The following is a 13,227-nucleotide window of genomic DNA, read 5'->3' as shown; positions in this document are numbered from 1 at the left end:
ATTCATATTAATTCTGAACGTAATAAAATCTGTTCATAACAAACTAGATACAGTCTGAGCCTTGTGCTGGAGGGTAAAAAAAAGCCAGATGCAGATATTTCACCCGCTCCGTATATTATAAATCCTTGTTCATGTTTCATATGAAAAAGAACTGGAAAAGTAAAATATTTCGAGGTTTGTCTGTCTTGACTAACAAACAGAGCTGCTGTCTGGAGCTATGGAATTACGTTTTACCCAGACCTGAATGAAGCCAGTCCGATATAAATATGATAAAACATTTCGAAGGTTAAATTTTCGCGTTGTTCTGCTATCTTCGCCGTGATGTTTCAAGTAGCTGTTTTCCGAAGGTTCCTATTATCAGGGAAACTAAAATATAATACAGCCATGTTGGTGATACGCGTGTTGGTGGCTTTTTTAAATCACGCGATTTTAAAGATCGCCAAGATTTAACTGGTATCAACTGCATGATTGCTTCGTACTGTTTATGTTTACCTTCAGATGAATGATCAATAAGAAGTAACTCACACCATCAGCCTGTGTTATATTTTAATGTTTTTCATCCATACTATTTTTTAACTATCAAGATTTTAACCTGTATTAAGTACATTTTACCATGTTCATACTAAGTAGGATTTGAGGGTTCTCGTGGCGGTGATTACGAAGTTTGCCATCATCTGGGTTGGAGTGCTGTGTAGTCTGGTAGAAGTTCACCGACGTTTCAGAGGTCCTTGCTGCCTCCCTGACCACTGAGGCAACAAGGACTTCTAAAACGCTGGTAAACTTCTACCAGAATACACGGCGTTACAACCCAGAAGACAGCCATCTTCATGCTAACACTATTACATGCTTTAAGCAGCAGTACTTTTATAGTAGTCATGTGTGTAACACTACTGGTGATGGCCGTAGTGGGGCGAAACATGTTTGGTAAATAAATCCCCAATATACTTCGTTTGATGGGCTTTTCGATAACACTGTATATAGCATAACAGTACAAGCATCGCGACCTCATATTCCATATTATATGTTTATTATAGGTGCAATAACAAATAAGACACCTTCCGCAATAAAGTATGTTTTATAAATATAATTGTAGGTAAGATGCAGTACGGGTCTGTATTAAGGTTTGCCTCGAGAAAGAAAGAAAATCCACCCAGTTTCTCATCAGGTTAGCAAGCCTCTAAGCTGAAAAGTGAACCCCGGATCTTTCGATTACAACGCAGTACTACCCACTCAGGCGCGACCTTCTGTTATAAATTTATTCATTGCCGGTAAATTACTGTCTTAATCGCGTTATCGTAAAAAGTTAATCGACGAAACCACAACTGCCGCAAATATTACAAGAGAATACAAATAAAAGGTAAACGAATTACAAATATTGTTGTTAAATTCAACCAAATATTGTCATTTGTAATTAGAGACTTAGAAAGCAAGTCGTAGTAACTTAAGCAAGATGCGAACCAAGAAACTGTCTAAAATATTTCTTAATTGTCTACAAACGGCGAGGGTACGTGATGCCTGAAATGTGCTTTAGGACATAAAATGTTCAGAGAATTGCGTGTTTAAATTATTAGGTTTTCCAGCTGACAGCCATCGAGACACGAATGCAGCGTATACATTAAGTGATAGGAATCAAAGCAAACTTTTAATATCAAAACCAGTATTCCAATCAGATGTCTTTCCGTCTTTCCACCTTCATGAATACATAACGTTTCTTGTTTGTACGAAATCTAAACGACCATTGTACCAAATTTGGTATGTACAACTTATGGCTAGCCATTTTATAACGGATTAGTTTACCGCAAGTTTTGTCAGGATAGAATTCATAAACACTTTGGTAGACAGTACATCCCATTTTGGTTCTGTCGGCTTCATGGTGTTACAATCGAGTCTGGACACTTTTCTTTTTTGTTTCATTTTTTTAGGTTTCGAACTTACACAATAGAAGAGACACAACTTGTTCAGATCAGACCGTGTGATTATTATTCATCGCAACAGATTAGACTTTAAAGTTAAACTGGTTTTTCAATGCAGAACACAGGATCCTCTTGGATATCTGAAATAACGCGTGGACATATTCTTTTGATTGCTGTTACTGTACGATTAATCTATTCAACGCGTTATCTTTGCCCCATCCCGATGTATATTTCGGATTCACATTTTTAGTCACTGGCGTACACCACGCGACAGAGTCGATCCTTTTTTGAAAACGGCACAGGACACCAGATACGTTCTGTTATCTGTTGTTAAGAGCTCAACTGGGAACTGAACCCTGGGGCTTAGAATTCGGATTGAAAGTACTGACGTGACTGAACATGTATGGTAGGTCTGCCTTTTATAACAAAATAAACACGACCTGAACTTTATGTACGTACGAATGCAGGTCTCATTGTTCTACCCTGGCTGAATCAAATGTACAGTATTAGAGGAGCGAGCTTTTACACATACAGACAAAATACACACAGAGGGTCTACATAAAACTTGGCTTTTATCTTTTCAACACCGCCTTATATAATTTAGCATCATATAACAGCCACTAATCTCTCTCATGACAGAACCAGCTCGCTTGTGATAACGCAAAAGCTGCTTCCACTGCAACACGGACAAGCAACCCAGGACCTAACATTACACAAAGAACTTCTACTCATTTCTCAAGTGGCCTACTAAACAGACAGGTATTTTGAACAATATGACCAAGTACTTTTCGTAAGTAACAGTAAGATTGGCCGTTTAACGTTTCTTCTCGTTATGTTTCACTGATTACCACTCTGTCCTACTTCGCATCAGAATCAGTTCTCGAATATAAACTTCGTCCGGAGATAGGGATTAGCTCTATCTAGTGGGCCCAATTGTGTAGGAACCTGAAGACGGAGATAGAGTCCCATCTCAGAAACGTCGTTTTAAAAAGGTCCGGAGATAGGGATTAGCTCTATCTAGTGGGCCCAATTGTGTAGGAACCTGAAGACGGAGATAGAGTCCCATCTCCGAAACGTCGTTTTAAAAAGGTCCGGAGATAGGGATTAGCTCTATCTAGTGGGCCCAATTGTGTAGGAACCTGAAGACGGAGATAGAGTCCCATCTCCGAAACGTCGTTTTAAAAAGGTCCGGAGATAGGGATTAGCTCTATCTAGTGGGCCCAATTGTGTAGGAACCTGAAGACGGAGATAGAGTCCCATCTCCGAAACGTCGTTTTAAAAAGGTCCGGAGATAGGGATTAGCTCTATCTAGTGGGCCCAATTGTGTAGGAACCTGAAGACGGAGATAGAGTCCCATCTCCGAAACGTCGTTTTAAAAAGGTCCGGAGATAGGGATTAGCTCTATCTAGTGGACCCAATTGTGTAGGAACCTGAAGACGGAGATAGAGTCCCATCTCCGAAACGTCGTTTTAAAAAGGTCCGGAGATAGGGATTAGCTCTATCTAGTGGGCTCAACTGTGTAGGAACCTGAAGACGGAGATAGAATCCCATCTCCGAAACGTCGTTTTAAAAAGGTCCGGAGATAGGGATTAGCTCTATCTAGTGGGCTCAACTGTGTAGGAACCTGAAGACGGAGATAGAGTCCCATCTCCGAAACGTCGTTTTACGTTTTATATTTACTAGACGATGGATAATATCCAAGAAAATTTTTATTCAATAAACTTCTTCATTTCGCATTTGGACGCCTTAGACTGGGAATCAAACAAAGTCTTCAATTACAAGCAAACACAGAAAGATGGCGAAAAATATTCATTTGTCGAACGTGATCCAATTCTTGGATCTTGTATCGTGCGTGATCTCCTGTACACGAAGAAACTACAAATTAAAGAGAAATGTTTCTTTTCTTGCTCGCGTCTTTCTTAAAATAAACTGTAGATAAACAATGAAATTGTTCGTGTATTATGACAGGAGCTGCTCTGCACAACTGTTCTATTATTTACCGATGTTGAGCTTCGTGATACCTTTGTAAATTAAACGGCTCCCAGGCAACGAAACAGCGGTGGACGCAGATAACTTCATGCATTATACACACATCAATTACGATCGCCTAAAATGGAAAAACTGGAGAGATGAAAGGATTTCAAACAAAAGACTGTTGTAGGAAGATAGTTCTGTTCTTAATTTGTAATTTGCATCTGTATTTTGTTCTGTTTAGCAGAATGTCATGAACATTTCTTTTATTCTCTTTCGCAAAGCGTGGTAATAGCTAGGGCTCCTTCTGCCATGTTTCGTCATAAGCCTGGCCTTTGTTTCAGCTTCTTTTTTTAAAATTGTTGCTGCCTTGATAATTTATCATATTTGGTTATATTTGTTCAGCTGTGTTTCTACCAAACTGAATTGAACTATGTCTCGTTTTGTCACCATGTAAAAAAAAATTAAGGTGTTTTATGATACAGAAGTCGTAACTTGAAGAGAGTGAGACAATAAGGTACGGAGGATGTCGGCGTCTGGTGTAGGCCTGCCATTGACTTCGTCTCTAGTTCAGGGCGGCACTTCCCGCATTGCTATGCTTTGCTCCACTCTCAGGAAGGCACCAGTATTAAAATCTCCTCACGTGTTTTGGTAAAGTAGTACGAATGGAAGGCGATGCGTCTAAAGTCGAGTTTGTAAGTTTCCTGGTGATGACAGCACGAGTATACTCGTGTGCTTCTACGTGTTCCTCTCTCTGTCCCTCTAATATCGTTTCCGAGTCAGCAGAATGAAAGTGATTGTGTCCTCTTCTATCTTCTAGGACTTACATATAAGGCACTCATCTCACGTCTGTGTACAAGTGTGGGAAGTTAGGGAGAGGCACCCCCCCCCCTCTCTCTCTCTATCTCTCCTTGCTCTAGACACCCACCGCGTATCCCACCAACCTCGAGTCATTAGTCTTACTTCGTTATTGAATATATGCATAGAAAGTTCAGTCCTCTGTGTTTTAAATGGGTTTGTGGCTGGTAAAGTTATCCATATGCGTAACACGTTGCCGAGGCAGGAAAGAGGCCGGGGAAATAATATGGAGGTTTTTTTAAACATCTGGATTGGATGGATTAATGGTCAGGTTCAAACTCCATTCATTTTAATTCCGAATTTCGAAAATAAGCTTCTACTTAGGTTCAACTATTATTCTTAATGTGTTGAAAACTTCAGATCCACAGAGGAGAGACGGACATTTGTACGAATTTAGAGTTTATGTGCCAACGAGTGTAATTCATCAGACTTGTTATAATGAAACGAAAGGTCTTATTAATTTAGTCGCATTAAATTAATGTAAGAAGTAAGCACAAAGTGTTTTATGAAGAATGTTGATTAATAACTTAATTTTTATTGACGTAAAATGGTTTTAGTAATGTGAAAAGAAACACGCATCACTTCACAAACGAAAACATAAATGTTGCTGTCTTTCAATTATTTGCCTTGTTAAGCGACCGTATACCAGGTTAGATATGTATAGCGTAGCATAAATCTTAAGTCAGTTCATGTATCTCTTTCATACACACTGTAAGCTACCCTTTCTGGTGAACGAACACGCAGGGCCCTCAATGCAAGGTCCTCATTTCACGAGAAGCGTATGTTAATGGGACGTCTGTCCGTGTGTTTTATTTTCAAGAATACTGGACGAAGTTAGATTAAATTTAGTATAGAGGGTCTACATTAAAAGATGTCTCGCCTATTTAATCCAATTTTCATTTCAGCATATTGCAACATGATTTGCATGTAGTTTAAAGTATACAGAGTTTGTTTAAAAAGGCTCATCGTACATGAAAGGTGGTATGCCGAAATTAATCATAATTACAACTTCTAATTAAGAATTGCTACGTTATGCCGAAAATTAAGCAAGAATAATAATTTCTGGCCCTGCAGTGTTAATCATGTACAGACAGCAGTAGACTTGCATGGTTAATAAATAAATATGTGGGATAGCAATGGGCTGTGTGCAGAATAGCATAGAAAGCAATTTTTAAAGGACTTTCACGGAGTACATGTATCGAATCCTGTTAGAAATTATAGGATATGCTTCTAGCAATTTGTATTTCACGACCTCGTCACACTTGGGCTCGTCATTCCCAAAAGAAACAAAGAGAACGGGATCAATGTATCCAAGGAGATGCAGAAAAACAGTTCCGAGAACGCACCTCGAGTAACTGGATAATGTGCAAAAGGTTCCGGGACAAAGTGAAGGGAAAATTCGGCAGAAAAAAGACGACAGTTTCCATCTCCATCATAGTCGTTTATTCTTGTCCTAACGTATTTCGCTTTCCCCATAAAACAGCGCTGAGCTCCATAGACGCATGCAGCGAGGGAAAGCAACTTGTAGATTACCTTCACGCCCGCAAGGCTTTCAAAACCAACAGGAAAATATAAACAGTTTACTGAAACCTATGCTAGCAATTTGTGAGTTTTCCCTTTCCATTTTTGCTTGCAATATCAAGTTTTACCTTGATGTTAGGTTACATTAAATTTTGCCTGTAGGCCTTTGTGTGGAGATTAATTTCACTCACCTACATTTTCACAAAGTTTTTTTTCCTATTTAAACAGTGTTTTATCAATTCTTTGCACGCAGTGCAAAAATGAAAGCATAATAGGAAAGCCATTTCTGTCATATATATGTTTCTTCACAAAAATGCTGATCGGATTTCAACGAAATGTGGTACGATATTCAAGGGTCTACTCTGAACGTCGTTGAGTCTGTTTAATTTTGATTCGCATCTGTGTACTTTACAAGAATATCAAATTTAACTTTATAGACTTTATCACTCACGGCTCATCGTATGACATATTTATACACATGTAATATAACTGTAGGCCTAAATATACGTTAATTTCTCTTTCTTGCGTCTAAATATGCTTTCAGCACTCTGTTATCAAACAACCTAAACAAAGTGCACGAGTAAAACACAGTGCATTAAGGGTTCCATGCTGTACAGGCTGTACCTGAGAACGTCTGGCGACCGCGCTATAGAACGCGACGATGTTTTTACGTACTGATGGGATGGGGGATATTTTGGAAATAACTTCTGAGTTCTTTCAGGGGTGTCCTTCCTCTAGTAAGTTACTGATTGCTAATCGTGAATGTAGTTCAGAAGATACCCAGTTCTAATTCTGGCCAGGGATCGAATATCTAGAGGCTTATTATTATTTTACTTAAAAGAACTGTAAGACAACTTCTCACGTCCCTTTCTGTAAAGAATTTAAAGTCATTTTTTATTTATGGTTTATTAAATTCAGATTATAAGTTAGGCTAATAACGTAGAATGGCAGGGTGATTGTGAATAATGAATTGGAAAGGGTGTGGAAGGAAGCAGTCGTGGATGATTAAAGTAGTATCCCGGAATTTGCGTGGAGGTACTAAAGAATACCCCGAAACACCTCAGTCAGGATAATCGGTCTCCAGGTCGAAATCTGAACCCACGCAGTTTGGTTATCAACCTTTTTTGCGTTAGGTACGGAGGCGGGATTCTTTCCCTGAGGGCAAAGCAACCGGAGGATGTCGCTAGATGACTCTGGTCACTCGCTTCCATCTACGTTGAGGTCTGTAATGCATTGCGCCTTAGGCGTAAGAAAAATGCCTTTTATAAATCTTATTCTTGGGACCAATACAGAAGTCGATGCCAGTTTTCTAACTGGTGGTGCTTGGAATTTTATCTAATTCCCCAATTTCAGGTGTTTTATAATGAATTCCTCAGTCGGTCAGTTCCGTCATGCGCTTCAAACAAAATCCCGAACGTTTTCTGCACTCCATCAACGCCTGCTCCGTCACCCAACATCAGTCACCGTTTCCATTAACATCCTCACAGCAAGAACGTTACATTAAAGAAATAAGCAAAGAATAAAAAGAATCTTTCTTTCCAATTGCGGCCAATTAGCACAGCAGCATCGCCTCGGCATTCAACACCGTGACATCCAAACAGTGCGAGAGGGCCTTCGAGAAACGTGCATTGCCTTGTGTGTAATTTGTAAGCACATAAACGTAATACTTGCCCCTTCAGAATACGCGTTGGAATTCAATAATTTCGCACTGGGGTCTGTTCGTTCGTGTTCTTTTGGACGGCTTCATGTTTTATTGGACTGTGTTAATTGACCCTCGGTCTGGCACGTGTATCCGAAACTGACTCTGTAAGTTACTCCAGTTGCACAAGAAATAAAGAAAAACAATGAGAAAGAAACATGTTGGGAATAATTCTTCTCTTTAAGCAAATTATCGCATGTTGGAATTGCAGAAGCCAGAAGTAGATTTTCATAAATACCAATACTCGAGGCTGCACGAGCGAAACATTGAGACAGAAGAACTTGGAATTAGTGGAGGAGAAGGGAATGAATATGCAGGAGAGTAAGTAGGGACGAAGATGAAGGAACAGGAGAATAATGATAAAACAGGTCGGAGAACACGAGGAGTAAGAAATACGTACAGCAAGAAATGAGAAAGAGATTGAGGGCAAATAGAGAAGTAGGAGGAGCGAGGAAAGATCGACCACTGACCTCCCTTTAATGACGAAGTTAAAAATTCTTGGAGCTTTAATTCAGCTCCCAATTCGTCTCTTGAAGAGCGGTTAAGCAAAGGGACATTTGTCTCTTATGTAATGAAATGCGACATTTTTGGTAATCTAGCTTTTGGCATTTTCGAAATGAAATACTCTAAGCCGCTACAAGCTGTCGTAAGGTTCTTGTGGTTTACTTCAGGACATAATAGGCTATCTATATATACTGGATTATCATATTCATATCGTAAACAGTTCACATAATGACTTGTTTCATTGGTTTGCTTTCCAGCGTGTTCTTAACTGCGCGTGCTATGTATCTCGAATGGGAGAATTATTGTTAATTTCTGAATGGGGGACGATGTGCGCAAGAATTGGTTAATGATGTGATTCAAGGTAATAAATATACTGCCACAGCATCTACGGATGGACAGAGATAAAATAAGATGAACCTGTCAGGATAATATTAATCAGGACCAGGAATACAGCCCCCCCCCCCAATCAAAATAAAGGTCTGATTTAAGGATCCCTGTGTTAGATAAATTTTTAAGAAGTCACCTGAAGTTTACCTTTACGTCATGTGGGGTACTAAGAAGTAGATCACATGATTGGAACGGATGTTAAGAAACTGAAAAATGCGTACTGGATTGAAGTGTATCCAGTCAGGGCTCAAAGGCAGAACCTTTTGCTGTAAAGTCGGGGAACATAAAATTATGTCCTGGAACTCTCTTAGGAATGGAGTGCGGGGGAAATTCTGAGTCCAATAATTTAATCTCGTGGTTGATAGCAGCATTTAGGTTTCGATTTCTTTCAGTAATGTAAATTTATAAAATACCCAGTACATATCTTTAGGGATATTATCAGAGAAAAAATATTTGGATAGTGGATTAAAACAAGAGATAGCTCATACCAGCTTCTGAGTGACAGATCGTAAAATTCACTGGAAGTAATTTCTGAAAGTAAATATTATAAATTGTTATTTTACAGCCTTTCAGCTGTAAAACCTATAAAGAAAAACAAAAGTGAATCTACTGACACACGCAGTTTCTTAGACACGTCGTCCCTCGGTCTTAAAATTGCCTTCTAGGAACAATGCAGCACGTATTTATTGGTCATGACTGAAATTATCTCGTTTTTCTGGCGTGTGGAAAACTATTGTGTACTAGTGAGCTGTCTTTTAGAACCATGAAAACTTCTTCTTTCTGGCTGGGAGACCTGACTGTCACTGAAGCAAAAACAGGAACCGGATGGGCTTTATCTCGTACAAAAGAGCGCAGTGACAAATTGGAACTGGTGTTACAACAGACCGCGGTCGGTCGGCCTCATACTGAAGACAGAACGTGCTGGCAAGCAACGATAGGAAAGCGAATGAACGTCCCCCAGATGTTCCACCGTAATTCTACTGCAGAATACATTTAGGCGCAAGACATTTTTGGGCCGTGTCTTCTTTGTTTTATTTATTATTATTATTATTATTATTATGCGTTCTTAGTACGATGTGTTCGACACGACCACGTCCGTCCGTCTCTCCGCATGACCCGAGAATAGCTTGAAGGATATCGATAAAATCTGATATGGACGTTTTATCTTTGGAGGCTACCCCAAAAATCATACATTTAATTTCATACAATCGGTAATATGAAGACACAGACACAGACTTGTGAAGTGGGAGTGACAGCGACACTTTTGATTTTGTTGAGATAGATTGGGTTAGGTTAGGTTAGTTTAGGTTATGTTAGGTTAGGTTAGGTTAGGTTAGGTTAGGTTAGTGACGATCATGTGCATTGTTCAGTTGTTAATGCTTCAATCAGATATAAAAGAAATACGTAACTTTCACAATTCTTTGTAGGTACTGAAAGTTCTCCTTGGCTTTAATTTGTGAGTCTCGGACGCTGTCGGTAACTGTCTAATTCTATGGTTCAGACCTCCTAAAAAGCTAATAGTTGCTCAGCAAGTCGAGAAATTTCCCAGCTTTAATGGAACCCGTCACGGCGTCCTTATTTATTTGTGACTTGTTTAACGACGCTGTCAGTAGCTCAGAATGTAGCGTCAAGTGATTGGATGAATAAATTAATTATAAGTTAGAAGCAATTTGGAAGGAAGCTGTCGCGGCCTTATTTTAAGGTAATATCTCAGCATTTGATGGGATGAAATTTCATTACCTCCATTCCATCTTAATCTTCCCAGCGATGCTAGTTAAGTCTCCAGTGTTCTTATTCCTTCAGGTTTTTCAGGATGCATTTATACGCATCTTAACTCCGCCATGCTTGCTACACCTCTTACTATTATGATTTATTATTACTATTATTGGCTCTTACAACAAACAAACCTGGGCAGGAAAGGACATATATTTCCTACTCTTTCTTGCCCTCGGTACTAGATGGGGTTGAGTGATCAGCGTCGCGCCCCGGCCGTACTTTACCCCCGGGAAAGGACCCCGGTACCCATTGGATAGGAGGCTGGGGGGCCCCAGAGCCGGTCTGGACGCAGAGGCTAGAGGAAAAACCCTCTGCCACCGTTGGGAATCGAACTCCAGTCGTCCAGCCCTGACTGTGAATTAATAGCGAACTATATGTAGTGGTAGATATCACCTCGAGCTGGTGACAGTATCGACTGAAGAGCACATTGCCGGTGGAGTTCGGCATCTAACTGCTCTTACTTGTTACTCCGGTCAATACAGGCCAGACCGGAACCAAATTCTGCTTTTGTGGTAGGGTATATTGTTGCCAATAAACCTCGTCAGAGGTAAGGTGGTCGTCCGTGTAACCACTAAAACTGAAAGCTCAGCATGTTGCTGGTCACTGCACACTGCGGTAACAAGGCCTGCCTGCCTGCCTGCCTGCCTTCCCCAACATCCTGCTTTTCAACACCCTCCAGACTCCCTAGGGGGCAGTAAAGACCCCCAACCAACCAGCTTCCTCCCATAAGGGCAGTACAGATCCCAATGTGACGATCTGCGATGCGGTTCCATCCAGTGTTTTGTTTCGCGGACGCCGCTGGAGGAACAGAGAAGAGAACGATTGTATCAGGAAAACAAATTATCTTCGGGCCTGTTCCCTACGTACAGTTCTGTAAGAAAATCAGGAAATACCTGGTTATCTGAGAGTGTTCCGCGTGTGCACGTTGTGGGGATTACTTTATAATATTCTATCAACTGGTGAGGTCGTTTGGTCGTTTTGGCCTTTCTTCGAATCACAGATGACGAATTCCCCAATTCGATGCGGTCATAGTTTAATTTATTTCATGTGATTCGATTAGAATTGAATAAATTGAAGTGATTTGAGAGATCGAATAACATTATGGAATTACAATATTGTTAATTCCAGTTTCCAATCTATCGGATCGACAATAGGGTAATAAAATGAAGGAGACTGAAATGGGCGAAGCATTGAGCACGCATGGGGAAGATGAGAAATGCATAAAACATTTTGGTAGGAAAACCAGAAGAGAGGAGAGACAGATGACTTGGGACTCATATACATGAATGGGAGGATAATATTAAAATTCATCTGAAAGAACAAGGCTGTGGGGGTTGCAGACTGGATTCAAATGGCACGGGATAGAACCAGTTGCGACCTCTTGTAAACGGAAACTTTGCTTGGTATTTAATTATCTCTGTACTCTTTCAAGTAAAATAGCATCCCCAATTATTTAGAGCGTGTACCGGTGCGACCTTCTTTCTTGAGAAGAGTGAAACGATTTGGAAAAATAAAGGATTTTGTGATGGCGGAATTTTGTCTGAATGCTACAATTCATTTGTGATGAAATGTGATTTTCTTAATTGGTTTCAGACTTTACCTTCTCCCCCAGAGTGAGTTCTAGAGCACATTTCTGGATTCACGTGCCAGTGACCGTGATTGAAAGAGATTTAACTTATATTCTTTGATACCTAGTTCGTGTCTGTTTCCAGTGGCTTCTCCCAGTATTGTGGTCCCGTATTCTACCCTCAAAACGCGGAGATACTTATTGGAGCAGACTGTACTTTAACCTTTTGACTGGGGTGGGTGATAAAACGAATGGCGAATAGGATGGGATATGAGATGCAGTATTAGATTATTTCATGATGCTAATTCAGCATTCGTGCGAAATTACGAGGAATCCAGGAACAAAGCAAAGAAAGAAAGAGAGAAGAACGATAAGAAAGGAACGAAGAATCTTGCGATAATTTGAATGGAATTCAGAAAGACGGAATATTATAAAATCGCAATTTACATACACTTGAGAATATTTTTTTTCCGGTGGAGTTTACTTTTCAGTGTTCCGATCCGAGAGCTTTGCCTTCCTTGAAAAGGTAACAAACACTATGATTACCAGTAGGGAACCCAAAGGTTCAATCAACATCAGTGATACCAAAGCTCGCCATTGAACACGATCTTGAGCTAGTTCCATTCGTCTCCCATCCCCACAACCGGTCTTTCTACGATCCATCTGAATGTTAATTTATCCTCGAGTATCTTTTTCGGACTTTCAAGTGAATGTCTCCCAAGGGAATATCTCACCAAAATCTGTGAATTACTTGATTGTGCAATCTAACGTTTCGCTTATGGTATGGTAATAATAATGACGGTGGTAACGGATCATTTGCACGCGAACCATAAAGGACTTCTGTTAGCTAAAAATAAAGATTATCTGTTTAATTGTTTTGGTGTTTTGTCAGATTATAAGAACAAACACTTTTGAAAAAAATACAGCAAGACAGATTTTATTAAACTCTGTGTACAAACACAAAGTAAAAGACATGATGAGAGGTTGTATTCTCATATCCATATATTAACAAATAAGGGTATTCATTATCA

At 39.9% G+C, this 13,227-nt stretch overlaps 2 protein-coding genes across 7 annotated transcripts in view; one reads left to right on the top strand and one right to left on the bottom strand.

The window, feature by feature from the left end:
• The window catches only part of LOC110828294 (uncharacterized), a 183,024-nt gene that overhangs the window by 34,855 nt on the left and 134,942 nt on the right, over positions 1 to 13,227 (top strand). The window lies entirely within an intron of this gene.
• The window catches only part of LOC110828296 (netrin-3), a 171,018-nt gene that overhangs the window by 44,398 nt on the left and 113,393 nt on the right, over positions 1 to 13,227 (bottom strand). The gene's annotated exons all lie outside the window — the stretch shown is intronic.

This window comes from Zootermopsis nevadensis, unplaced genomic scaffold (assembly GCF_977971745.1).
Source record: "Zootermopsis nevadensis isolate Lab colony 2312 unplaced genomic scaffold, Znev_1.0 Znev_ptg000022l, whole genome shotgun sequence".
NCBI classification, from domain to species: Eukaryota; Metazoa; Arthropoda; class Insecta; order Blattodea; family Termopsidae; genus Zootermopsis; species Zootermopsis nevadensis.
This window is presented reverse-complemented; position numbering and strand designations above follow the sequence as displayed.